At 71.6% G+C, this 25,375-nt stretch overlaps 15 pseudogenes; all 15 read right to left on the bottom strand.

Moving 5' to 3' along the window:
• Window positions 1–870: 870 nt before the first annotated feature.
• LOC121171687 lies at window positions 871–985 on the bottom strand (annotated as a pseudogene).
• Window positions 986–2,525: 1,540 nt separating this feature from the next.
• LOC121171685 lies at window positions 2,526–2,640 on the bottom strand (annotated as a pseudogene).
• A 1,548-nt stretch (window positions 2,641–4,188) lies between these two features.
• Window positions 4,189–4,303, bottom strand: LOC121171684 (annotated as a pseudogene).
• Window positions 4,304–5,862: 1,559 nt separating this feature from the next.
• Window positions 5,863–5,977, bottom strand: LOC121171683 (annotated as a pseudogene).
• Window positions 5,978–7,524: 1,547 nt separating this feature from the next.
• Window positions 7,525–7,639, bottom strand: LOC121171682 (annotated as a pseudogene).
• Window positions 7,640–9,188: 1,549 nt separating this feature from the next.
• LOC121171681 lies at window positions 9,189–9,303 on the bottom strand (annotated as a pseudogene).
• A 1,548-nt stretch (window positions 9,304–10,851) lies between these two features.
• LOC121171680 lies at window positions 10,852–10,966 on the bottom strand (annotated as a pseudogene).
• Window positions 10,967–12,514: 1,548 nt separating this feature from the next.
• On the bottom strand, window positions 12,515–12,629 carry LOC121171679 (annotated as a pseudogene).
• Window positions 12,630–14,181: 1,552 nt separating this feature from the next.
• On the bottom strand, window positions 14,182–14,296 carry LOC121171678 (annotated as a pseudogene).
• Window positions 14,297–15,844: 1,548 nt separating this feature from the next.
• Window positions 15,845–15,959, bottom strand: LOC121171676 (annotated as a pseudogene).
• A 1,547-nt stretch (window positions 15,960–17,506) lies between these two features.
• LOC121171675 lies at window positions 17,507–17,621 on the bottom strand (annotated as a pseudogene).
• Window positions 17,622–19,170: 1,549 nt separating this feature from the next.
• LOC121171674 lies at window positions 19,171–19,285 on the bottom strand (annotated as a pseudogene).
• A 1,557-nt stretch (window positions 19,286–20,842) lies between these two features.
• LOC121171673 lies at window positions 20,843–20,957 on the bottom strand (annotated as a pseudogene).
• A 1,548-nt stretch (window positions 20,958–22,505) lies between these two features.
• Window positions 22,506–22,620, bottom strand: LOC121171672 (annotated as a pseudogene).
• Window positions 22,621–24,170: 1,550 nt separating this feature from the next.
• Window positions 24,171–24,285, bottom strand: LOC121171692 (annotated as a pseudogene).
• Between the last annotated feature and the right edge of the window lie 1,090 nt (window positions 24,286–25,375).

The raw sequence follows: 25,375 nt of genomic DNA, 5'->3' as shown, positions 1-25,375 counted from the left end.
GCACAGGCCAGCACGCAGGCAGCAGGCACGCACTCAGTCCTACACCACCCACAGGCTTCGAGGCACAAGAGGGATTTCGGTCCACAGGGCAGGTTTGCCCAGGCCACAGTGCGGCGCCTGGGCATCCCCTACACCCACGGGCGGGACTGCTGCGGGTGTCTGAGGTGGGGGTGTGTCTGCGGGGGCCAGGGGAGGGTGCCCACCGGAGGGTTGCCTGCCGGCCGGGTGGGTGGGTGAGGGGGTCCCTCGGGTGGGCTCTGGCAGGTGGCGTGCAGGCAAGTTTCTCCCCAGGCCTGGCACAGGAACACTGAGTGTGCGTGCAGCCGGGCCCTGCGCAGTGGCGAGCCTGGGCTGGCGAGGTGGTGCTGCTGTTGGTGCTGTTGGGGGCTGGCTGCGGGCGCTGTGTGCCCTGGAGGGGCCCGATTCCGGGTGTGGGTGTGGGTGTGGGTGGGGGCAGGTGCCCAGGGAGCTGCGGGCCGAGGGCAGATGGTGGCGTGGCGTGCGTGAGTGTGTGCGTGCTTGGCAGAAGAGGTTGGCTGGGCGGCTGTGTGTGTGTGTGTGGCAGGTGGCTGTGCAGGGTAGGGCGGGCTGGGGCGCTGGCTAGTGTGTGGGGGGCCTCGGGGTGGGCAGCACTGCACGCGGCGGTGGCGGCGGGCCCCTGGGTTGCATGGGGCGTGGGAGGCGTGTGGGAAGGGAAGCTGGGCAGACCAGAGCAGGTAGGCAGGGCAGCAGGTGGCAGGGCAAGCAGGCCGGGCGCTGGTTGTGTGCCGGGGTTCCGAGGTGGTCGGGTGTGTGGGCTGGGGCTGGGTGGGCGAGCGGGGCGGGCAGGCAGGCAGGAAAAGGAGGGAGCGGGCACGGGCTGGGGGCAAAAGCCTACAGCACCCAGTATTCCCAGGCGGTCTCCCATCCAAGTACTAACCAGGCCCGACCCTGCTTAGCTTCCCAGATCAGACGAGATCGGGCGCGTTCAGGGTGGTACACCGCCTCACAGCCACTCTTCAGCCTGTTGCCGCCCCTGCCCGCACCGCACCGCCAGGCCAACACCGGCCCACCTCCTGCTTCAGCGACCCCCAGGACACTCCAGCTCTCTTCCCAGGCCGCCTCCCCCTGCCCGCAGCCAGGGCGCCTCACCCTGCACCCCCGCATTCTCCTCCTCCTGCCCGCCTCCCGCAGCTGGGGAGGTGCTGCTGCCTCCTCCTCCACTGGAGAGCGCTGGAGGGGTGGACTTCGCCGCCAGGCTTCGAGGGGCCGCCTCACACTGCTGCGCCCTGCCCTCCTACGGCTGGGCACGACGCTGGGAGCCCCGGCAGCTGGCACACGCACGCACGCACCCACGGGGTCCCACACACCCAGCCCTGGCCGGAGGGCGGGTGGGCGAGCGGGCGGGCCCCTTGGAGACCTGGGGCCCCGGGGACGCTCCCCATCCCACCCCCTCTCCCACCCCCACCCCTTCCCCCACAGCCACCCTCACTCCCGCCGAGCAAGCAAGCCAGGCAGCAAGCAATCAGCCACGCTGGGCACCACCACGGGTCGGGACCTGGGACCGGGCACCGGGAGCCGAGGGTCGCGAGGGAGCCGGGGTGGCCGGGCCGCGCCGCACGGCACACTCCAGCGCACGGGGTCACCCTCACCCACCGACTGATGCACACACGCACGCACAGGCCAGCACGCAGGCAGCAGGCACGCACTCAGTCCTACACCACCCACAGGCTTCGAGGCACAAGAGGGATTTCGGTCCACAGGGCAGGTTTGCCCAGGCCACAGTGCGGCGCCTGGGCATCCCCTACACCCACGGGCGGGACTGCTGCGGGTGTCTGAGGTGGGGGTGTGTCTGCGGGGGCCAGGGGAGGGTGCCCACCGGAGGGTTGCCTGCCGGCCGGGTGGGTGGGTGAGGGGGTCCCTCGGGTGGGCTCTGGCAGGTGGCGTGCAGGCAAGTTTCTCCCCAGGCCTGGCACAGGAACACTGAGTGTGCGTGCAGCCGGGCCCTGCGCAGTGGCGAGCCTGGGCTGGCGAGGTGGTGCTGCTGTTGGTGCTGTTGGGGGCTGGCTGCGGGCGCTGTGTGCCCTGGAGGGGCCCGATTCCGGGTGTGGGTGTGGGTGTGGGTGGGGGCAGGTGCCCAGGGAGCTGCGGGCCGAGGGCAGATGGTGGCGTGGCGTGCGTGAGTGTGTGCGTGCTTGGCAGAAGAGGTTGGCTGGGCGGCTGTGTGTGTGTGTGTGGCAGGTGGCTGTGCAGGGTAGGGCGGGCTGGGGCGCTGGCTAGTGTGTGGGGGGCCTCGGGGTGGGCAGCACTGCACGCGGCGGTGGCGGCGGGCCCCTGGGTTGCATGGGGCGTGGGAGGCGTGTGGGAAGGGAAGCTGGGCAGACCAGAGCAGGTAGGCAGGGCAGCAGGTGGCAGGGCAAGCAGGCCGGGCGCTGGTTGTGTGCCGGGGTTCCGAGGTGGTCGGGTGTGTGGGCTGGGGCTGGGTGGGCGAGCGGGGCGGGCAGGCAGGCAGGAAAAGGAGGGAGCGGGCACGGGCTGGGGGCAAAAGCCTACAGCACCCAGTATTCCCAGGCGGTCTCCCATCCAAGTACTAACCAGGCCCGACCCTGCTTAGCTTCCCAGATCAGACGAGATCGGGCGCGTTCAGGGTGGTACACCGCCTCACAGCCGCTCTTCAGCCTGCTGCCGCCCCTGCCCGCACCGCACCGCCAGGCCAACACCGGCCCACCTCCTGCTTCAGCGACCCCCAGGACACTCCAGCTCTCTTCCCAGGCCGCCTCCCCCTGCCCGCAGCCAGGGCGCCTCACCCTGCACCCCCGCATTCTCCTCCTCCTGCCCGCCTCCCGCAGCTGGGGAGGTGCTGCTGCCTCCTCCTCCACTGGAGAGCGCTGGAGGGGTGGCCTTCGCCGCCAGGCTTCGAGGGGCCGCCTCACACTGCTGCGCCCTGCCCTCCTACGGCTGGGCACGACGCTGGGAGCCCCGGCAGCTGGCACACGCACGCACGCACCCACGCACCCACGGGGTCCCACACACCCAGCCCTGGCCGGAGGGCGGGTGGGCGAGCGGGCGGGCCCCTTGGAGACCTGGGGCCCCGGGGACGCTCCCCATCCCACCCCCTCTCCCACGCCCACCCCTTCCCCCACAGCCACCCTCACTCCCGCCGAGCAAGCAAGCCAGGCAGCAAGCAATCAGCCACGCTGGGCACCACCACGGGTCGGGACCTGGGACCGGGCACCGGGAGCCGAGGGTCGCGAGGGAGCCGGGGTGGCCGGGCCGCGCCGCACGGCACACTCCAGCGCACGGGGTCACCCTCACCCACCGACTGATGCACACACGCACGCACAGGCCAGCACGCAGGCAGCAGGCACGCACTCAGTCCTACACCACCCACAGGCTTCGAGGCACAAGAGGGATTTCGGTCCACAGGGCAGGTTTGCCCAGGCCACAGTGCGGCGCCTGGGCATCCCCTACACCCACGGGCGGGACTGCTGCGGGTGTCTGAGGTGGGGGTGTGTCTGCGGGGGCCAGGGGAGGGTGCCCACCGGAGGGTTGCCTGCCGGCGGGGGGGGTGGGTGAGGGGGTCCCTCGGGTGGGCTCTGGCAGGTGGCGTGCAGGCAAGTTTCTCCCCAGGCCTGGCACAGGAACACTGAGTGTGCGTGCAGCCGGGCCCTGCGCAGTGGCGAGCCTGGGCTGGCGAGGTGGTGCTGCTGTTGGTGCTGTTGGGGGCTGGCTGCGGGCGCTGTGTGCCCTGGAGGGGCCCGATTCCGGGTGTGGGTGTGGGTGTGGGTGGGGGCAGGTGCCCAGGGAGCTGCGGGCCGAGGGCAGATGGTGGCGTGGCGTGCGTGAGTGTGTGCGTGCTTGGCAGAAGAGGTTGGCTGGGCGGCTGTGTGTGTGTGTGTGGCAGGTGGCTGTGCAGGGTAGGGCGGGCTGGGGCGCTGGCTAGTGTGTGGGGGGCCTCGGGGTGGGCAGCACTGCACGCGGCGGTGGCGGCGGGCCCCTGGGTTGCATGGGGCGTGGGAGGCGTGTGGGAAGGGAAGCTGGGCAGACCAGAGCAGGTAGGCAGGGCAGCAGGTGGCAGGGCAAGCAGGCCGGGCGCTGGTTGTGTGCCGGGGTTCCGAGGTGGTCGGGTGTGTGGGCTGGGGCTGGGTGGGCGAGCGGGGCGGGCAGGCAGGCAGGAAAAGGAGGGAGCGGGCACGGGCTGGGGGCAAAAGCCTACAGCACCCAGTATTCCCAGGCGGTCTCCCATCCAAGTACTAACCAGGCCCGACCCTGCTTAGCTTCCCAGATCAGACGAGATCGGGCGCGTTCAGGGTGGTACACCGCCTCACAGCCACTCTTCAGCCTGCTGCCGCCCCTGCCCGCACCGCACCGCCAGGCCAACACCGGCCCACCTCCTGCTTCAGCGACCCCCAGGACACTCCAGCTCTCTTCCCAGGCCGCCTCCCCCTGCCCGCAGCCAGGGCGCCTCACCCTGCACCCCCGCATTCTCCTCCTCCTGCCCGCCTCCCGCAGCTGGGGAGGTGCTGCTGCCTCCTCCTCCACTGGAGAGCGCTGGAGGGGTGGCCTTTGCCGCCAGGCTTCGAGGGGGCGCCTCACACTGCTGCGCCCTGCCCTCCTACGGCTGGGCACGACGCTGGGAGCCCCGGCAGCTGGCACACGCACGCACGCACGCACGCACCCACGGGGTCCCAGACACCCAGCCCTGGCCGGAGGGCGGGTGGGCGAGCGGGCGGGCCCCTTGGAGACCTGGGGCCCCGGGGACGCTCCCCTCTCCCCATCCCACCCCCTCTCCCATCCCCACCCCTTCCCCCACAGCCACCCTCACTCCCGCCGAGCAAGCAAGCCAGGCAGCAAGCAATCAGCCACGCTGGGCACCACCACGGGTCGGGACCTGGGACCGGGCACCGGGAGCCGAGGGTCGCGAGGGAGCCGGGGTGGCCGGGCCGCGCCGCACGGCACACTCCAGCGCACGGGGTCACCCTCACCCACCGACTGATGCACACACGCACGCACAGGCCAGCACGCAGGCAGCAGGCACGCACTCAGTCCTACACCACCCACAGGCTTCGAGGCACAAGAGGGATTTCGGTCCACAGGGCAGGTTTGCCCAGGCCACAGTGCGGCGCCTGGGCATCCCCTACACCCACGGGCGGGACTGCTGCGGGTGTCTGAGGTGGGGGTGTGTCTGCGGGGGCCAGGGGAGGGTGCCCACCGGAGGGTTGCCTGCCGGAGGGGTGGGTGGGTGGGTGAGGGGGTCCCTCGGGTGGGCTCTGGCAGGTGGCGTGCAGGCAAGTTTCTCCCCAGGCCTGGCACAGGAACACTGAGTGTGCGTGCAGCCGGGCCCTGCGCAGTGGCGAGCCTGGGCTGGCGAGGTGGTGCTGCTGTTGGTGCTGTTGGGGGCTGGCTGCGGGCGCTGTGTGCCCTGGAGGGGCCCGATTCCGGGTGTGGGTGTGGGTGTGGGTGTGGGCAGGTGCCCAGGGAGCTGCGGGCCGAGGGCAGATGGTGGCGTGGCGTGCGTGAGTGTGTGCGTGCTTGGCAGAAGAGGTTGGCTGGGCGGCTGTGTGTGTGTGTGTGGCAGGTGGCTGTGCAGGGTAGGGCGGGCTGGGGCGCTGGCTAGTGTGTGGGGGGCCTCGGGGTGGGCAGCACTGCACGCGGCGGTGGCGGCGGGCCCCTGGGTTGCATGGGGCGTGGGAGGCGTGTGGCAAGGGAAGCTGGGCAGACCAGAGCAGGTAGGCAGGGCAGCAGGTGGCAGGGCAAGCAGGCCGGGCGCTGGTTGTGTGCCGGGGTTCCGAGGTGGTCGGGTGTGTGGGCTGGGGCTGGGTGGGCGAGCGGGGCGGGCAGGCAGGCAGGAAAAGGAGGGAGCGGGCACGGGCTGGGGGCAAAAGCCTACAGCACCCAGTATTCCCAGGCGGTCTCCCATCCAAGTACTAACCAGGCCCGACCCTGCTTAGCTTCCCAGATCAGACGAGATCGGGCGCGTTCAGGGTGGTACACCGCCTCACAGCCGCTCTTCAGCCTGTTGCCGCCCCTGCCCGCACCGCACCGCCAGGCCAACACCGGCCCACCTCCTGCTTCAGCGACCCCCAGGACACTCCAGCTCTCTTCCCAGGCCGCCTCCCCCTGCCCGCAGCCAGGGCGCCTCACCCTGCACCCCCGCATTCTCCTCCTCCTGCCCGCCTCCCGCAGCTGGGGAGGTGCTGCTGCCTCCTCCTCCACTGGAGAGCGCTGGAGGGGTGGACTTCGCCGCCAGGCTTCGAGGGGCCGCCTCACACTGCTGCGCCCTGCCCTCCTACGGCTGGGCACGACGCTGGGAGCCCCGGCAGCTGGCACACGCACGCACGCACCCACGCACCCACGGGGTCCCACACACCCAGCCCTGGCCGGAGGGCGGGTGGGCGAGCGGGCGGGCCCCTTGGAGACCTGGGGCCCCGGGGACGCTCCCCATCCCACCCCCTCTCCCACGCCCACCCCTTCCCCCACAGCCACCCTCACTCCCGCCGAGCAAGCAAGCCAGGCAGCAAGCAATCAGCCACGCTGGGCACCACCACGGGTCGGGACCTGGGACCGGGCACCGGGAGCCGAGGGTCGCGAGGGAGCCGGGGTGGCCGGGCCGCGCCGCACGGCACACTCCAGCGCACGGGGTCACCCTCACCCACCGACTGATGCACACACGCACGCACAGGCCAGCACGCAGGCAGCAGGCACGCACTCAGTCCTACACCACCCACAGGCTTCGAGGCACAAGAGGGATTTCGGTCCACAGGGCAGGTTTGCCCAGGCCACAGTGCGGCGCCTGGGCATCCCCTACACCCACGGGCGGGACTGCTGCGGGTGTCTGAGGTGGGGGTGTGTCTGCGGGGGCCAGGGGAGGGTGCCCACCGGAGGGTTGCCTGCCGGCCGGGTGGGTGGGTGAGGGGGTCCCTCGGGTGGGCTCTGGCAGGTGGCGTGCAGGCAAGTTTCTCCCCAGGCCTGGCACAGGAACACTGAGTGTGCGTGCAGCCGGGCCCTGCGCAGTGGCGAGCCTGGGCTGGCGAGGTGGTGCTGCTGTTGGTGCTGTTGGGGGCTGGCTGCGGGCGCTGTGTGCCCTGGAGGGGCCCGATTCGGGTGTGGGTGTGGGTGTGGGTGGGGGCAGGTGCCCAGGGAGCTGCGGGCCGAGGGCAGATGGTGGCGTGGCGTGCGTGAGTGTGTGCGTGCTTGGCAGAAGAGGTTGGCTGGGCGGCTGTGTGTGTGTGTGTGGCAGGTGGCTGTGCAGGGTAGGGCGGGCTGGGGCGCTGGCTAGTGTGTGGGGGGCCTCGGGGTGGGCAGCACTGCACGCGGCGGTGGCGGCGGGCCCCTGGGTTGCATGGGGCGTGGGAGGCGTGTGGGAAGGGAAGCTGGGCAGACCAGAGCAGGTAGGCAGGGCAGCAGGTGGCAGGGCAAGCAGGCCGGGCGCTGGTTGTGTGCCGGGGTTCCGAGGTGGTCGGGTGTGTGGGCTGGGGCTGGGTGGGCGAGCGGGGCGGGCAGGCAGGCAGGAAAAGGAGGGAGCGGGCACGGGCTGGGGGCAAAAGCCTACAGCACCCAGTATTCCCAGGCGGTCTCCCATCCAAGTACTAACCAGGCCCGACCCTGCTTAGCTTCCCAGATCAGACGAGATCGGGCGCGTTCAGGGTGGTACACCGCCTCACAGCCGCTCTTCAGCCTGTTGCCGCCCCTGCCCGCACCGCACCGCCAGGCCAACACCGGCCCACCTCCTGCTTCAGCGACCCCCAGGACACTCCAGCTCTCTTCCCAGGCCGCCTCCCCCTGCCCGCAGCCAGGGCGCCTCACCCTGCACCCCCGCATTCTCCTCCTCCTGCCCGCCTCCCGCAGCTGGGGAGGTGCTGCTGCCTCCTCCTCCACTGGAGAGCGCTGGAGGGGTGGACTTCGCCGCCAGGCTTCGAGGGGCCGCCTCACACTGCTGCGCCCTGCCCTCCTACGGCTGGGCACGACGCTGGGAGCCCCGGCAGCTGGCACACGCACGCACGCACCCACGCACCCACGGGGTCCCACACACCCAGCCCTGGCCGGAGGGCGGGTGGGCGAGCGGGCGGGCCCCTTGGAGACCTGGGGCCCCGGGGACGCTCCCCATCCCACCCCCTCTCCCACGCCCACCCCTTCCCCCACAGCCACCCTCACTCCCGCCGAGCAAGCAAGCCAGGCAGCAAGCAATCAGCCACGCTGGGCACCACCACGGGTCGGGACCTGGGACCGGGCACCGGGAGCCGAGGGTCGCGAGGGAGCCGGGGTGGCCGGGCCGCGCCGCACGGCACACTCCAGCGCACGGGGTCACCCTCACCCACCGACTGATGCACACACGCACGCACAGGCCAGCACGCAGGCAGCAGGCACGCACTCAGTCCTACACCACCCACAGGCTTCGAGGCACAAGAGGGATTTCGGTCCACAGGGCAGGTTTGCCCAGGCCACAGTGCGGCGCCTGGGCATCCCCTACACCCACGGGCGGGACTGCTGCGGGTGTCTGAGGTGGGGGTGTGTCTGCGGGGGCCAGGGGAGGGTGCCCACCGGAGGGTTGCCTGCCGGCCGGGGTGGGTGGGTGAGGGGGTCCCTCGGGTGGGCTCTGGCAGGTGGCGTGCAGGCAAGTTTCTCCCCAGGCCTGGCACAGGAACACTGAGTGTGCGTGCAGCCGGGCCCTGCGCAGTGGCGAGCCTGGGCTGGCGAGGTGGTGCTGCTGTTGGTGCTGTTGGGGGCTGGCTGCGGGCGCTGTGTGCCCTGGAGGGGCCCGATTCCGGGTGTGGGTGTGGGTGTGGGTGGGGGCAGGTGCCCAGGGAGCTGCGGGCCGAGGGCAGATGGTGGCGTGGCGTGCGTGAGTGTGTGCGTGCTTGGCAGAAGAGGTTGGCTGGGCGGCTGTGTGTGTGTGTGTGGCAGGTGGCTGTGCAGGGTAGGGCGGGCTGGGGCGCTGGCTAGTGTGTGGGGGGCCTCGGGGTGGGCAGCACTGCACGCGGCGGTGGCGGCGGGCCCCTGGGTTGCATGGGGCGTGGGAGGCGTGTGGCAAGGGAAGCTGGGCAGACCAGAGCAGGTAGGCAGGGCAGCAGGTGGCAGGGCAAGCAGGCCGGGCGCTGGTTGTGTGCCGGGGTTCCGAGGTGGTCGGGTGTGTGGGCTGGGGCTGGGTGGGCGAGCGGGGCGGGCAGGCAGGCAGGAAAAGGAGGGAGCGGGCACGGGCTGGGGGCAAAAGCCTACAGCACCCAGTATTCCCAGGCGGTCTCCCATCCAAGTACTAACCAGGCCCGACCCTGCTTAGCTTCCCAGATCAGACGAGATCGGGCGCGTTCAGGGTGGTACACCGCCTCACAGCCGCTCTTCAGCCTGTTGCCGCCCCTGCCCGCACCGCACCGCCAGGCCAACACCGGCCCACCTCCTGCTTCAGCGACCCCCAGGACACTCCAGCTCTCTTCCCAGGCCGCCTCCCCCTGCCCGCAGCCAGGGCGCCTCACCCTGCACCCCCGCATTCTCCTCCTCCTGCCCGCCTCCCGCAGCTGGGGAGGTGCTGCTGCCTCCTCCTCCACTGGAGAGCGCTGGAGGGGTGGACTTCGCCGCCAGGCTTCGAGGGGCCGCCTCACACTGCTGCGCCCTGCCCTCCTACGGCTGGGCACGACGCTGGGAGCCCCGGCAGCTGGCACACGCACGCACGCACCCACGCACCCACGGGGTCCCACACACCCAGCCCTGGCCGGAGGGCGGGTGGGCGAGCGGGCGGGCCCCTTGGAGACCTGGGGCCCCGGGGACGCTCCCCATCCCACCCCCTCTCCCACGCCCACCCCTTCCCCCACAGCCACCCTCACTCCCGCCGAGCAAGCAAGCCAGGCAGCAAGCAATCAGCCACGCTGGGCACCACCACGGGTCGGGACCTGGGACCGGGCACCGGGAGCCGAGGGTCGCGAGGGAGCCGGGGTGGCCGGGCCGCGCCGCACGGCACACTCCAGCGCACGGGGTCACCCTCACCCACCGACTGATGCACACACGCACGCACAGGCCAGCACGCAGGCAGCAGGCACGCACTCAGTCCTACACCACCCACAGGCTTCGAGGCACAAGAGGGATTTCGGTCCACAGGGCAGGTTTGCCCAGGCCACAGTGCGGCGCCTGGGCATCCCCTACACCCACGGGCGGGACTGCTGCGGGTGTCTGAGGTGGGGGTGTGTCTGCGGGGGCCAGGGGAGGGTGCCCACCGGAGGGTTGCCTGCCGGCCGGGTGGGGGGGTGAGGGGGTCCCTCGGGTGGGCTCTGGCAGGTGGCGTGCAGGCAAGTTTCTCCCCAGGCCTGGCACAGGAACACTGAGTGTGCGTGCAGCCGGGCCCTGCGCAGTGGCGAGCCTGGGCTGGCGAGGTGGTGCTGCTGTTGGTGCTGTTGGGGGCTGGCTGCGGGCGCTGTGTGCCCTGGAGGGGCCCGATTCCGGGTGTGGGTGTGGGTGTGGGTGGGGGCAGGTGCCCAGGGAGCTGCGGGCCGAGGGCAGATGGTGGCGTGGCGTGCGTGAGTGTGTGCGTGCTTGGCAGAAGAGGTTGGCTGGGCGGCTGTGTGTGTGTGTGTGGCAGGTGGCTGTGCAGGGTAGGGCGGGCTGGGGCGCTGGCTAGTGTGTGGGGGGCCTCGGGGTGGGCAGCACTGCACGCGGCGGTGGCGGCGGGCCCCTGGGTTGCATGGGGCGTGGGAGGCGTGTGGCAAGGGAAGCTGGGCAGACCAGAGCAGGTAGGCAGGGCAGCAGGTGGCAGGGCAAGCAGGCCGGGCGCTGGTTGTGTGCCGGGGTTCCGAGGTGGTCGGGTGTGTGGGCTGGGGCTGGGTGGGCGAGCGGGGCGGGCAGGCAGGCAGGAAAAGGAGGGAGCGGGCACGGGCTGGGGGCAAAAGCCTACAGCACCCAGTATTCCCAGGCGGTCTCCCATCCAAGTACTAACCAGGCCCGACCCTGCTTAGCTTCCCAGATCAGACGAGATCGGGCGCGTTCAGGGTGGTACACCGCCTCACAGCCACTCTTCAGCCTGCTGCCGCCCCTGCCCGCACCGCACCGCCAGGCCAACACCGGCCCACCTCCTGCTTCAGCGACCCCCAGGACACTCCAGCTCTCTTCCCAGGCCGCCTCCCCCTGCCCGCAGCCAGGGCGCCTCACCCTGCACCCCCGCATTCTCCTCCTCCTGCCCGCCTCCCGCAGCTGGGGAGGTGCTGCTGCCTCCTCCTCCACTGGAGAGCGCTGGAGGGGTGGCCTTCGCCGCCAGGCTTCGAGGGGGCGCCTCACACTGCTGCGCCCTGCCCTCCTACGGCTGGGCACGACGCTGGGAGCCCCGGCAGCTGGCACACGCACGCACGCACCCACGCACCCACGGGGTCCCACACACCCAGCCCTGGCCGGAGGGCGGGTGGGCGAGCGGGCGGGCCCCTTGGAGACCTGGGGCCCCGGGGACGCTCCCCATCCCACCCCCTCTCCCATCCCCACCCCTTCCCCCACAGCCACCCTCACTCCCGCCGAGCAAGCAAGCCAGGCAGCAAGCAATCAGCCACGCTGGGCACCACCACGGGTCGGGACCTGGGACCGGGCACCGGGAGCCGAGGGTCGCGAGGGAGCCGGGGTGGCCGGGCCGCGCCGCACGGCACACTCCAGCGCACGGGGTCACCCTCACCCACCGACTGATGCACACACGCACGCACAGGCCAGCACGCAGGCAGCAGGCACGCACTCAGTCCTACACCACCCACAGGCTTCGAGGCACAAGAGGGATTTCGGTCCACAGGGCAGGTTTGCCCAGGCCACAGTGCGGCGCCTGGGCATCCCCTACACCCACGGGCGGGACTGCTGCGGGTGTCTGAGGTGGGGGTGTGTCTGCGGGGGCCAGGGGAGGGTGCCCACCGGAGGGTTGCCTGCCGGCCGGGTGGGTGGGTGAGGGGGTCCCTCGGGTGGGCTCTGGCAGGTGGCGTGCAGGCAAGTTTCTCCCCAGGCCTGGCACAGGAACACTGAGTGTGCGTGCAGCCGGGCCCTGCGCAGTGGCGAGCCTGGGCTGGCGAGGTGGTGCTGCTGTTGGTGCTGTTGGGGGCTGGCTGCGGGCGCTGTGTGCCCTGGAGGGGCCCGATTCCGGGTGTGGGTGTGGGTGTGGGTGGGGGCAGGTGCCCAGGGAGCTGCGGGCCGAGGGCAGATGGTGGCGTGGCGTGCGTGAGTGTGTGCGTGCTTGGCAGAAGAGGTTGGCTGGGCGGCTGTGTGTGTGTGTGTGGCAGGTGGCTGTGCAGGGTAGGGCGGGCTGGGGCGCTGGCTAGTGTGTGGGGGGCCTCGGGGTGGGCAGCACTGCACGCGGCGGTGGCGGCGGGCCCCTGGGTTGCATGGGGCGTGGGAGGCGTGTGGCAAGGGAAGCTGGGCAGACCAGAGCAGGTAGGCAGGGCAGCAGGTGGCAGGGCAAGCAGGCCGGGCGCTGGTTGTGTGCCGGGGTTCCGAGGTGGTCGGGTGTGTGGGCTGGGGCTGGGTGGGCGAGCGGGGCGGGCAGGCAGGCAGGAAAAGGAGGGAGCGGGCACGGGCTGGGGGCAAAAGCCTACAGCACCCAGTATTCCCAGGCGGTCTCCCATCCAAGTACTAACCAGGCCCGACCCTGCTTAGCTTCCCAGATCAGACGAGATCGGGCGCGTTCAGGGTGGTACACCGCCTCACAGCCGCTCTTCAGCCTGTTGCCGCCCCTGCCCGCACCGCACCGCCAGGCCAACACCGGCCCACCTCCTGCTTCAGCGACCCCCAGGACACTCCAGCTCTCTTCCCAGGCCGCCTCCCCCTGCCCGCAGCCAGGGCGCCTCACCCTGCACCCCCGCATTCTCCTCCTCCTGCCCGCCTCCCGCAGCTGGGGAGGTGCTGCTGCCTCCTCCTCCACTGGAGAGCGCTGGAGGGGTGGACTTCGCCGCCAGGCTTCGAGGGGCCGCCTCACACTGCTGCGCCCTGCCCTCCTACGGCTGGGCACGACGCTGGGAGCCCCGGCAGCTGGCACACGCACGCACGCACGCACGCACGCACCCACGGGGTCCCAGACACCCAGCCCTGGCCGGAGGGCGGGTGGGCGAGCGGGCGGGCCCCTTGGAGACCTGGGGCCCCGGGGACGCTCCCCATCCCACCCCCTCTCCCACCCCCACCCCTTCCCCCACAGCCACCCTCACTCCCGCCGAGCAAGCAAGCCAGGCAGCAAGCAATCAGCCACGCTGGGCACCACCACGGGTCGGGACCTGGGACCGGGCACCGGGAGCCGAGGGTCGCGAGGGAGCCGGGGTGGCCGGGCCGCGCCGCACGGCACACTCCAGCGCACGGGGTCACCCTCACCCACCGACTGATGCACACACGCACGCACAGGCCAGCACGCAGGCAGCAGGCACGCACTCAGTCCTACACCACCCACAGGCTTCGAGGCACAAGAGGGATTTCGGTCCACAGGGCAGGTTTGCCCAGGCCACAGTGCGGCGCCTGGGCATCCCCTACACCCACGGGCGGGACTGCTGCGGGTGTCTGAGGTGGGGGTGTGTCTGCGGGGGCCAGGGGAGGGTGCCCACCGGAGGGTTGCCTGCCGGCCGGGTGGGTGGGTGAGGGGGTCCCTCGGGTGGGCTCTGGCAGGTGGCGTGCAGGCAAGTTTCTCCCCAGGCCTGGCACAGGAACACTGAGTGTGCGTGCAGCCGGGCCCTGCGCAGTGGCGAGCCTGGGCTGGCGAGGTGGTGCTGCTGTTGGTGCTGTTGGGGGCTGGCTGCGGGCGCTGTGTGCCCTGGAGGGGCCCGATTCCGGGTGTGGGTGTGGGTGTGGGTGGGGGCAGGTGCCCAGGGAGCTGCGGGCCGAGGGCAGATGGTGGCGTGGCGTGCGTGAGTGTGTGCGTGCTTGGCAGAAGAGGTTGGCTGGGCGGCTGTGTGTGTGTGTGTGGCAGGTGGCTGTGCAGGGTAGGGCGGGCTGGGGCGCTGGCTAGTGTGTGGGGGGCCTCGGGGTGGGCAGCACTGCACGCGGCGGTGGCGGCGGGCCCCTGGGTTGCATGGGGCGTGGGAGGCGTGTGGGAAGGGAAGCTGGGCAGACCAGAGCAGGTAGGCAGGGCAGCAGGTGGCAGGGCAAGCAGGCCGGGCGCTGGTTGTGTGCCGGGGTTCCGAGGTGGTCGGGTGTGTGGGCTGGGGCTGGGTGGGCGAGCGGGGCGGGCAGGCAGGCAGGAAAAGGAGGGAGCGGGCACGGGCTGGGGGCAAAAGCCTACAGCACCCAGTATTCCCAGGCGGTCTCCCATCCAAGTACTAACCAGGCCCGACCCTGCTTAGCTTCCCAGATCAGACGAGATCGGGCGCGTTCAGGGTGGTACACCGCCTCACAGCCACTCTTCAGCCTGCTGCCGCCCCTGCCCGCACCGCACCGCCAGGCCAACACCGGCCCACCTCCTGCTTCAGCGACCCCCAGGACACTCCAGCTCTCTTCCCAGGCCGCCTCCCCCTGCCCGCAGCCAGGGCGCCTCACCCTGCACCCCCGCATTCTCCTCCTAGTGCCCGCCTCCCGCAGCTGGGGAGGTGCTGCTGCCTCCTCCTCCACTGGAGAGCGCTGGAGGGGTGGCCTTTGCCGCCAGGCTTCGAGGGGGCGCCTCACACTGCTGCGCCCTGCCCTCCTACGGCTGGGCACGACGCTGGGAGCCCCGGCAGCTGGCACACGCACGCACGCACGCACGCACCCACGGGGTCCCAGACACCCAGCCCTGGCCGGAGGGCGGGTGGGCGAGCGGGCGGGCCCCTTGGAGACCTGGGGCCCCGGGAACGCTCCCGATCCCTCCCCCTCTCCCATCCCCACCCCTTCCCCCACAGCCACCCTCACTCCCGCCGAGCAAGCAAGCCAGGCAGCAAGCAATCAGCCACGCTGGGCACCACCACGGGTCGGGACCTGGGACCGGGCACCGGGAGCCGAGGGTCGCGAGGGAGCCGGGGTGGCCGGGCCGCGCCGCACGGCACACTCCAGCGCACGGGGTCACCCTCACCCACCGACTGATGCACACACGCACGCACAGGCCAGCACGCAGGCAGCAGGCACGCACTCAGTCCTACACCACCCACAGGCTTCGAGGCACAAGAGGGATTTCGGTCCACAGGGCAGGTTTGCCCAGGCCACAGTGCGGCGCCTGGGCATCCCCTACACCCACGGGCGGGACTGCTGCGGGTGTCTGAGGTGGGGGTGTGTCTGCGGGGGCCAGGGGAGGGTGCCCACCGGAGGGTTGCCTGCCGGCCGGGTGGGTGGGTGAGGGGGTCCCTCGGGTGGGCTCTGGCAGGTGGCGTGCAGGCAAGTTTCTCCCCAGGCCTGGCACAGGAACACTGAGTGTGCGTGCAGCCGGGCCCTGCGCAGTGGCGAGCCTGGGCTGGCGAGGTGGTGCTGCTGTTGGTGCTGTTGGGGGCTGGCTGCGGGCGCTGTGTGCCCTGGAGGGGCCCGATTCCGGGTGTGGGTGTGGGTGTGGGTGGGGGCAGGTGCCCAGGGAGCTGCGGGCCGAGGGCAGATGGTGGCGTGGCGTGCGTGAGTGTGTGCGTGCTTGGCAGAAGAGGTTGGCTGGGCGGCTGTGTGTGTGTGTGTGGCAGGTGGCTGTGCAGGGTAGGGCGGGCTGGGGCGCTGGCTAGTGTGTGGGGGGCCTCGGGGTGGGCAGCACTGCACGCGGCGGTGGCGGCGGGCCCCTGGGTTGCATGGGGCGTGGGAGGCGTGTGGCAAGGGAAGCTGGGCAGACCAGAGCAGGTAGGCAGGGCAGCAGGTGGCAGGGCAAGCAGGCCGGGCGCTGGTTGTGTGCCGGGGTTCCGAGGTGGTCGGGTGTGTGGGCTGGGGCTGGGTGGGCGAGCGGGGCGGGCAGGCAGGCAGGAAAAGGAGGGAGCGGGCACGGGCTGGGGGCAAAAGCCTACAGCACCCAGTATTCCCAGGCGGTCTCCCATCCAAGTACTAACCAGGCCCGACCCTGCTTAGCTTCCCAGATCAGACGAGATCGGGCGCGTTCAGGGTGGTACACCGCCTCACAGCCGCTCTTCAGCCTGTTGCCGCCCCTGCCCGCACCGCACCGCCAGGCCAACACCGGCCCACCTCCTGCTTCAGCGACCCCCAGGACACTCCAGCTCTCTTCCCAGGCCGCCTCCCCCTGCCCGCAGCCAGGGCGCCTCACCCTGCACCCCCGCATTCTCCTCCTCCTGCCCGCCTCCCGCAGCTGGGGAGGTGCTGCTGCCTCCTCCTCCACTGGAGAGCGCTGGAGGGGTGGACTTCGCCGCCAGGCTTCGAGGGGCCGCCTCACACTGCTGCGCCCTGCCCTCCTACGGCTGGGCACGATGCTGGGAGCCCCGGCAGCTGGCACACGCACGCACGCACCCACGCACCCACGGGGTCCCACACACCCAGCCCTGGCCGGAGGGCGGGTGGGCGAGCGGGCGGGCCCCTTGGAGACCTGGGGCCCCGGGGACGCTCCCCATCCCACCCCCCCTCCCCCCCCCCCCCTTCCCCCACAGCCACCCTCACTCCCGCCGAGCAAGCAAGCCAGGCAGCAAGCAATCAGCCACGCTGGGCACCACCACGGGTCGGGACCTGGGACCGGGCACCGGGAGCCGAGGGTCGCGAGGGAGCCGGGGTGGCCGGGCCGCGCCGCACGGCACACTCCAGCGCACGGGGTCACCCTCACCCACCGACTGATGCACACACGCACGCACAGGCCAGCACGCAGGCAGCAGGCACGCACTCAGTCCTACACCACCCACAGGCTTCGAGGCACAAGAGGGATTTCGGTCCACAGGGCAGGTTTGCCCAGGCCACAGTGCGGCGCCTGGGCATCCCCTACACCCACGGGCGGGACTGCTGCGGGTGTCTGAGGTGGGGGTGTGTCTGCGGGGGCCAGGGGAGGGTGCCCACCGGAGGGTTGCCTGCCGGCCGGGTGGGTGGGTGAGGGGGTCCCTCGGGTGGGCTCTGGCAGGTGGCGTGCAGGCAAGTTTCTCCCCAGGCCTGGCACAGGAACACTGAGTGTGCGTGCAGCCGGGCCCTGCGCAGTGGCGAGCCTGGGCTGGCGAGGTGGTGCTGCTGTTGGTGCTGTTGGGGGCTGGCTGCGGGCGCTGTGTGCCCTGGAGGGGCCCGATTCCGGGTGTGGGTGTGGGTGTGGGTGGGGGCAGGTGCCCAGGGAGCTGCGGGCCGAGGGCAGATGGTGGCGTGGCGTGCGTGAGTGTGTGCGTGCTTGGCAGAAGAGGTTGGCTGGGCGGCTGTGTGTGTGTGTGTGGCAGGTGGCTGTGCAGGGTAGGGCGGGCTGGGGCGCTGGCTAGTGTGTGGGGGGCCTCGGGGTGGGCAGCACTGCACGCGGCGGTGGCGGCGGGCCCCTGGGTTGCATGGGGCGTGGGAGGCGTGTGGGAAGGGAAGCTGGGCAGACCAGAGCAGGTAGGCAGGGCAGCAGGTGGCAGGGCAAGCAGGCCGGGCGCTGGTTGTGTGCCGGGGTTCCGAGGTGGTCGGGTGTGTGGGCTGGGGCTGGGTGGGCGAGCGGGGCGGGCAGGCAGGCAGGAAAAGGAGGGAGCGGGCACGGGCTGGGGGCAAAAGCCTACAGCACCCAGTATTCCCAGGCGGTCTCCCATCCAAGTACTAACCAGGCCCGACCCTGCTTAGCTTCCCAGATCAGACGAGATCGGGCGCGTTCAGGGTGGTACACCGCCTCACAGCCACTCTTCAGCCTGCTGCCGCCCCTGCCCGCACCGCACCGCCAGGCCAACACCGGCCCACCTCCTGCTTCAGCGACCCCCAGGACACTCCAGCTCTCTTCCCAGGCCGCCTCCCCCTGCCCGCAGCCAGGGCGCCTCACCCTGCACCCCCGCATTCTCCTCCTCCTGCCCGCCTCCCGCAGCTGGGGAGGTGCTGCTGCCTCCTCCTCCACTGGAGAGCGCTGGAGGGGTGGCCTTTGCCGCCAGGCTTCGAGGGGCCGCCTCACACTGCTGCGCCCTGCCCTCCTACGGCTGGGCACGACGCTGGGAGCCCCGGCAGCTGGCACACGCACGCACGCACCCACGCACCCACGGGGTCCCAGACACCCAGCCCTGGCCGGAGGGCGGGTGGGCGAGCGGGCGGGCCCCTTGGAGACCTGGGGCCCCGGGGACGCTCCCGCATCCCTCCCCCTCTCCCATCCCCACCCCTTCCCCCACAGCCACCCTCACTCCCGCCGAGCAAGCAAGCCAGGCAGCAAGCAATCAGCCACGCTGGGCACCACCACGGGTCGGGACCTGGGACCGGGCACCGGGAGCCGAGGGTCGCGAGGGAGCCGGGGTGGCCGGGCCGCGCCGCACGGCACACTCCAGCGCACGGGGTCACCCTCACCCACCGACTGATGCACACACGCACGCACAGGCCAGCACGCAGGCAGCAGGCACGCACTCAGTCCTACACCACCCACAGGCTTCGAGGCACAAGAGGGATTTCGGTCCACAGGGCAGGTTTGCCCAGGCCACAGTGCGGCGCCTGGGCATCCCCTACACCCACGGGCGGGACTGCTGCGGGTGTCTGAGGTGGGGGTGTGTCTGCGGGGGCCAGGGGAGGGTGCCCACCGGAGGGTTGCCTGCCGGCCGGGTGGGTGGGTGAGGGGGTCCCTCGGGTGGGCTCTGGCAGGTGGCGTGCAGGCAAGTTTCTCCCCAGGCCTGGCACAGGAACACTGAGTGTGCGTGCAGCCGGGCCCTGCGCAGTGGCGAGCCTGGGCTGGCGAGGTGGTGCTGCTGTTGGTGCTGTTGGGGGCTGGCTGCGGGCGCTGTGTGCCCTGGAGGGGCCCGATTCCGGGTGTGGGTGTGGGTGTGGGTGGGGGCAGGTGCCCAGGGAGCTGCGGGCCGAGGGCAGATGGTGGCGTGGCGTGCGTGAGTGTGTGCGTGCTTGGCAGAAGAGGTTGGCTGGGCGGCTGTGTGTGTGTGTGTGGCAGGTGGCTGTGCAGGGTAGGGCGGGCTGGGGCGCTGGCTAGTGTGTGGGGGGCCTCGGGGTGGGCAGCACTGCACGCGGCGGTGGCGGCGGGCCCCTGGGTTGCATGGGGCGTGGGAGGCGTGTGGGAAGGGAAGCTGGGCAGACCAGAGCAGGTAGGCAGGGCAGCAGGTGGCAGGGCAAGCAGGCCGGGCGCTGGTTGTGTGCCGGGGTTCCGAGGTGGTCGGGTGTGTGGGCTGGGGCTGGGTGGGCGAGCGGGGCGGGCAGGCAGGCAGGAAAAGGAGGGAGCGGGCACGGGCTGGGGGCAAAAGCCTACAGCACCCAGTATTCCCAGGCGGTCTCCCATCCAAGTACTAACCAGGCCCGACCCTGCTTAGCTTCCCAGATCAGACGAGATCGGGCGCGTTCAGGGTGGTACACCGCCTCACAGCCGCTCTTCAGCCTGTTGCCGCCCCTGCCCGCACCGCACCGCCAGGCCAACACCGGCCCACCTCCTGCTTCAGCGACCCCCAGGACACTCCAGCTCTCTTCCCAGGCCGCCTCCCCCTGCCCGCAGCCAGGGCGCCTCACCCTGCACCCCCGCATTCTCCTCCTCCTGCCCGCCTCCCGCAGCTGGGGAGGTGCTGCTGCCTCCTCCTCCACTGGAGAGCACTGGAGGGGTGGACTTCGCCGCCAGGCTTCGAGGGGGCGCCTCACACTGCTGCGCCCTGCCCTCCTACGGCTGGGCACGACGCTGGGAGCCCCGGCAGCTGGCACACGCACGCACGCACGCACGCACGCACCCACGGGGTCCCAGACACCCAGCCCTGGCCGGAGGGCGGGTGGGCGAGCGGGCGGGCCCCTTGGAGACCTGGGGCCCCGGGGACGCTCCCGCTCCCATCCCACCCCCTCTCCCATCCCCACCCCTTCCCCCACAGCCACCCTCACTCCCGCCGAGCAAGCAAGCCAGGCAGCAAGCAATCAGCCACGCTGGGCACCACCACGGGTCGGGACCTGGGACCGGGCACCGGGAGCCGAGGGTCGCGAGGGAGCCGGGGTGGCCGGGCCGCGCCGCACGGCACACTCCAGCGCACGGGGTCACCCTCACCCACCGACTGATGCACACACGCACGCACAGGCCAGCACGCAGGCAGCAGGCACGCACTCAGTCCTACACCACCCACAGGCTTCGAGGCACAAGAGGGATTTCGGTCCACAGGGCAGGTTTGCCCAGGCCACAGTGCGGCGCCTGGGCATCCCCTACACCCACGGGCGGGACTGCTGCGGGTGTCTGAGGTGGGGGTGTGTCTGCGGGGGCCAGGGGAGGGTGCCCACCGGAGGGTTGCCTGCCGGCCGGGTGGGTGGGTGAGGGGGTCCCTCGGGTGGGCTCTGGCAGGTGGCGTGCAGGCAAGTTTCTCCCCAGGCCTGGCACAGGAACACTGAGTGTGCGTGCAGCCGGGCCCTGCGCAGTGGCGAGCCTGGGCTGGCGAGGTGGTGCTGCTGTTGGTGCTGTTGGGGGCTGGCTGCGGGCGCTGTGTGCCCTGGAGGGGCCCGATTCCGGGTGTGGGTGTGGGTGTGGGTGGGGGCAGGTGCCCAGGGAGCTGCGGGCCGAGGGCAGATGGTGGCGTGGCGTGCGTGAGTGTGTGCGTGCTTGGCAGAAGAGGTTGGCTGGGCGGCTGTGTGTGTGTGTGTGGCAGGTGGCTGTGCAGGGTAGGGCGGGCTGGGGCGCTGGCTAGTGTGTGGGGGGCCTCGGGGTGGGCAGCACTGCACGCGGCGGTGGCGGCGGGCCCCTGGGTTGCATGGGGCGTGGGAGGCGTGTGGGAAGGGAAGCTGGGCAGACCAGAGCAGGTAGGCAGGGCAGCAGGTGGCAGGGCAAGCAGGCCGGGCGCTGGTTGTGTGCCGGGGTTCCGAGGTGGTCGGGTGTGTGGGCTGGGGCTGGGTGGGCGAGCGGGGCGGGCAGGCAGGCAGGAAAAGGAGGGAGCGGGCACGGGCTGGGGGCAAAAGCCTACAGCACCCAGTATTCCCAGGCGGTCTCCCATCCAAGTACTAACCAGGCCCGACCCTGCTTAGCTTCCCAGATCAGACGAGATCGGGCGCGTTCAGGGTGGTACACCGCCTCACAGCCGCTCTTCAGCCTGTTGCCGCCCCTGCCCGCACCGCACCGCCAGGCCAACACCGGCCCACCTCCTGCTTCAGCGACCCCCAGGACACTCCAGCTCTCTTCCCAGGCCGCCTCCCCCTGCCCGCAGCCAGGGCGCCTCACCCTGCACCCCCGCATTCTCCTCCTCCTGCCCGCCTCCCGCAGCTGGGGAGGTGCTGCTGCCTCCTCCTCCACTGGAGAGCGCTGGAGGGGTGGCCTTTGCCGCCAGGCTTCGAGGGGCCGCCTCACACTGCTGCGCCCTGCCCTCCTACGGCTGGGCACGACGCTGGGAGCCCCGGCAGCTGGCACACGCACGCACGCACGCACGCACCCACGGGGTCCCAGACACCCAGCCCTGGCCGGAGGGCGGGTGGGCGAGCGGGCGGGCCCCTTGGAGACCTGGGGCCCCGGGAACGCTCCCGATCCCTCCCCCTCTCCCATCCCCACCCCTTCCCCCACAGCCACCCTCACTCCCGCCGAGCAAGCAAGCCAGGCAGCAAGCAATCAGCCACGCTGGGCACCACCACGGGTCGGGACCTGGGACCGGGCACCGGGAGCCGAGGGTCGCGAGGGAGCCGGGGTGGCCGGGCCGCGCCGCACGGCACACTCCAGCGCACGGGGTCACCCTCACCCACCGACTGATGCACACACGCACGCACAGGCCAGCACGCAGGCAGCAGGCACGCACTCAGTCCTACACCACCCACAGGCTTCGAGGCACAAGAGGGATTTCGGTCCACAGGGCAGGTTTGCCCAGGCCACAGTGCGGCGCCTGGGCATCCCCTACACCCACGGGCGGGACTGCTGCGGGTGTCTGAGGTGGGGGTGTGTCTGCGGGGGCCAGGGGAGGGTGCCCACCGGAGGGTTGCCTGCCGGCCGGGTGGGTGGGTGAGGGGGTCCCTCGGGTGGGCTCTGGCAGGTGGCGTGCAGGCAAGTTTCTCCCCAGGCCTGGCACAGGAACACTGAGTGTGCGTGCAGCCGGGCCCTGCGCAGTGGCGAGCCTGGGCTGGCGAGGTGGTGCTGCTGTTGGTGCTGTTGGGGGCTGGCTGCGGGCGCTGTGTGCCCTGGAGGGGCCCGATTCCGGGTGTGGGTGTGGGTGTGGGTGGGGGCAGGTGCCCAGGGAGCTGCGGGCCGAGGGCAGATGGTGGCGTGGCGTGCGTGAGTGTGTGCGTGCTTGGCAGAAGAGGTTGGCTGGGCGGCTGTGTGTGTGTGTGTGGCAGGTGGCTGTGCAGGGTAGGGCGGGCTGGGGCGCTGGCTAGTGTGTGGGGGGCCTCGGGGTGGGCAGCACTGCACGCGGCGGTGGCGGCGGGCCCCTGGGTTGCATGGGGCGTGGGAGGCGTGTGGGAAGGGAAGCTGGGCAGACCAGAGCAGGTAGGCAGGGCAGCAGGTGGCAGGGCAAGCAGGCCGGGCGCTGGTTGTGTGCCGGGGTTCCGAGGTGGTCGGGTGTGTGGGCTGGGGCTGGGTGGGCGAGCGGGGCGGGCAGGCAGGCAGGAAAAGGAGGGAGCGGGCACGGGCTGGGGGCAAAAGCCTACAGCACCCAGTATTCCCAGGCGGTCTCCCATCCAAGTACTAACCAGGCCCGACCCTGCTTAGCTTCCCAGATCAGACGAGATCGGGCGCGTTCAGGGTGGTACACCGCCTCACAGCCGCTCTTCAGCCTGTTGCCGCCCCTGCCCGCACCGCACCGCCAGGCCAACACCGGCCCACCTCCTGCTTCAGCGACCCCCAGGACACTCCAGCTCTCTTCCCAGGCCGCCTCCCCCTGCCCGCAGCCAGGGCGCCTCACCCTGCACCCCCGCATTCTCCTCCTCCTGCCCGCCTCCCGCAGCTGGGGAGGTGCTGCTGCCTCCTCCTCCACTGGAGAGCGCTGGAGGGGTGGACTTCGCCGCCAGGCTTCGAGGGGGCGCCTCACACTGCTGCGCCCTGCCCTCCTACGGCTGGGCACGACGCTGGGAGCCCCGGCAGCTGGCACACGCACGCACGCACGCACGCACCCACGGGGTCCCACACACCCAGCCCTGGCCGGAGGGCGGGTGGGCGAGCGGGCGGGCCCCTTGGAGACCTGGGGCCCCGGGGACGCTCCCCATCCCACCCCCTCTCCCATCCCCACCCCTTCCCCCACAGCCACCCTCACTCCCGCCGAGCAAGCAAGCCAGGCAGCAAGCAATCAGCCACGCTGGGCACCACCACGGGTCGGGACCTGGGACCGGGCACCGGGAGCCGAGGGTCGCGAGGGAGCCGGGGTGGCCGGGCCGCGCCGCACGGCACACTCCAGCGCACGGGGTCACCCTCACCCACCGACTGATGCACACACGCACGCACAGGCCAGCACGCAGGCAGCAGGCACGCACTCAGTCCTACACCACCCACAGGCTTCGAGGCACAAGAGGGATTTCGGTCCACAGGGCAGGTTTGCCCAGGCCACAGTGCGGCGCCTGGGCATCCCCTACACCCACGGGCGGGACTGCTGCGGGTGTCTGAGGTGGGGGTGTGTCTGCGGGGGCCAGGGGAGGGTGCCCACCGGAGGGTTGCCTGCCGGCCGGGTGGGTGGGTGAGGGGGTCCCTCGGGTGGGCTCTGGCAGGTGGCGTGCAGGCAAGTTTCTCCCCAGGCCTGGCACAGGAACACTGAGTGTGCGTGCAGCCGGGCCCTGCGCAGTGGCGAGCCTGGGCTGGCGAGGTGGTGCTGCTGTTGGTGCTGTTGGGGGCTGGCTGCGGGCGCTGTGTGCCCTGGAGGGGCCCGATTCCGGGTGTGGGTGTGGGTGTGGGTGGGGGCAGGTGCCCAGGGAGCTGCGGGCCGAGGGCAGATGGTGGCGTGGCGTGCGTGAGTGTGTGCGTGCTTGGCAGAAGAGGTTGGCTGGGCGGCTGTGTGTGTGTGTGTGTGGCAGGTGGCTGTGCAGGGTAGGGCGGGCTGGGGCGCTGGCTAGTGTGTGGGGGGCCTCGGGGTGGGCAGCACTGCACGCGGCGGTGGCGGCGGGCCCCTGGGTTGCATGGGGCGTGGGAGGCGTGTGGGAAGGGAAGCTGGGCAGACCAGAGCAGGTAGGCAGGGCAGCAGGTGGCAGGGCAAGCAGGCCGGGCGCTGGTTGTGTGCCGGGGTTCCGAGGTGGTCGGGTGTGTGGGCTGGGGCTGGGTGGGCGAGCGGGGCGGGCAGGCAGGCAGGAAAAGGAGGGAGCGGGCACGGGCTGGGGGCAAAAGCCTACAGCACCCAGTATTCCCAGGCGGTCTCCCATCCAAGTACTAACCAGGTCCCACCCTGCTTAGCTTCCCAGATCAGACGAGATCGGGCGCGTTCAGGGTGGTACACCGCCTCACAGCCGCTCTTCAGCCTGTTGCCGCCCCTGCCCGCACCGCACCGCCAGGCCAACACCGGCCCACCTCCTGCTTCAGCGACCCCCAGGACACTCCAGCTCTCTTCCCAGGCCGCCTCCCCCTGCCCGCAGCCAGGGCGCCTCACCCTGCACCCCCGCATTCTCCTCCTCCTGCCCGCCTCCCGCAGCTGGGGAGGTGCTGCTGCCTCCTCCTCCACTGGAGAGCGCTGGAGGGGTGGACTTCGCCGCCAGGCTTCGAGGGGCCGCCTCACACTGCTGCGCCCTGCCCTCCTACGGCTGGGCACGATGCTGGGAGCCCCGGCAGCTGGCACACGCACGCACGCACCCACGCACCCACGGGGTCCCACACACCCAGCCCTGGCCGGAGGGCGGGTGGGCGAGCGGGCGGGCCCCTTGGAGACCTGGGGCCCGGGGACGCTCCCCATCCCACCCCTCTCCATCCCCACCCTTCCCCACAGCCACCCTCCTCCCGCCGAGCAAGCAGCCAGGCAGCAAGCAATCAGCCACGCTGGCACCACCACGGGTCGGGACCTGGGACACCTCTCCCATCCCCACCCCTTCCCTCCCCAGAGCCACCCTCGCTCCCGCCGAGCAAGCAAGCCAGGCAGCAAGCAATCAGCCACGCTGGGCACCACCACGGGTCGGGACCTGGGACCGGGCACCGGGAGCCGAGGGTCGCGAGGGAGCCGGGGTGGCCGGGCCGCGCCGCACGGCACACTCCAGCGCACGGGGTCACCCTCACCCACCGACTGATGCACACACGCACGCACAGGCCAGCACGCAGGCAGCAGGCACGCACTCAGTCCTACACCACCCACAGGCTTCGAGGCACAAGAGGGATTTCGGTCCACAGGGCAGGTTTGCCCAGGCCACAGTGCGGCGCCTGGGCATCTCCTACACCCACGGGCGGGACTGCTGCGGGTGTCTGAGGTGGGGGTGTGTCTGCGGGGGCCAGGGGAGGGTGCCAACTAGAGGGTTGCCTGCCGGCTGGGTGGGTGGTGAGGGGGTCCCTCGGGTGGGCTCTGGCAGGTGGCGTGCAGGCAAGTTTCTCCCCAGGCCTGGCACAGGA

The sequence above is a fragment of the Ochotona curzoniae genome, unplaced genomic scaffold (genome assembly GCF_017591425.1).
Source record: "Ochotona curzoniae isolate NIBS_2020 unplaced genomic scaffold, NIBS_Ocur_1.0 scaffold_2683, whole genome shotgun sequence".
Taxonomy (NCBI): domain Eukaryota; kingdom Metazoa; phylum Chordata; class Mammalia; order Lagomorpha; family Ochotonidae; genus Ochotona; species Ochotona curzoniae.
Note: the sequence above shows the minus strand (reverse complement) of the source record. Positions and strands in the feature narration are given on the sequence as shown.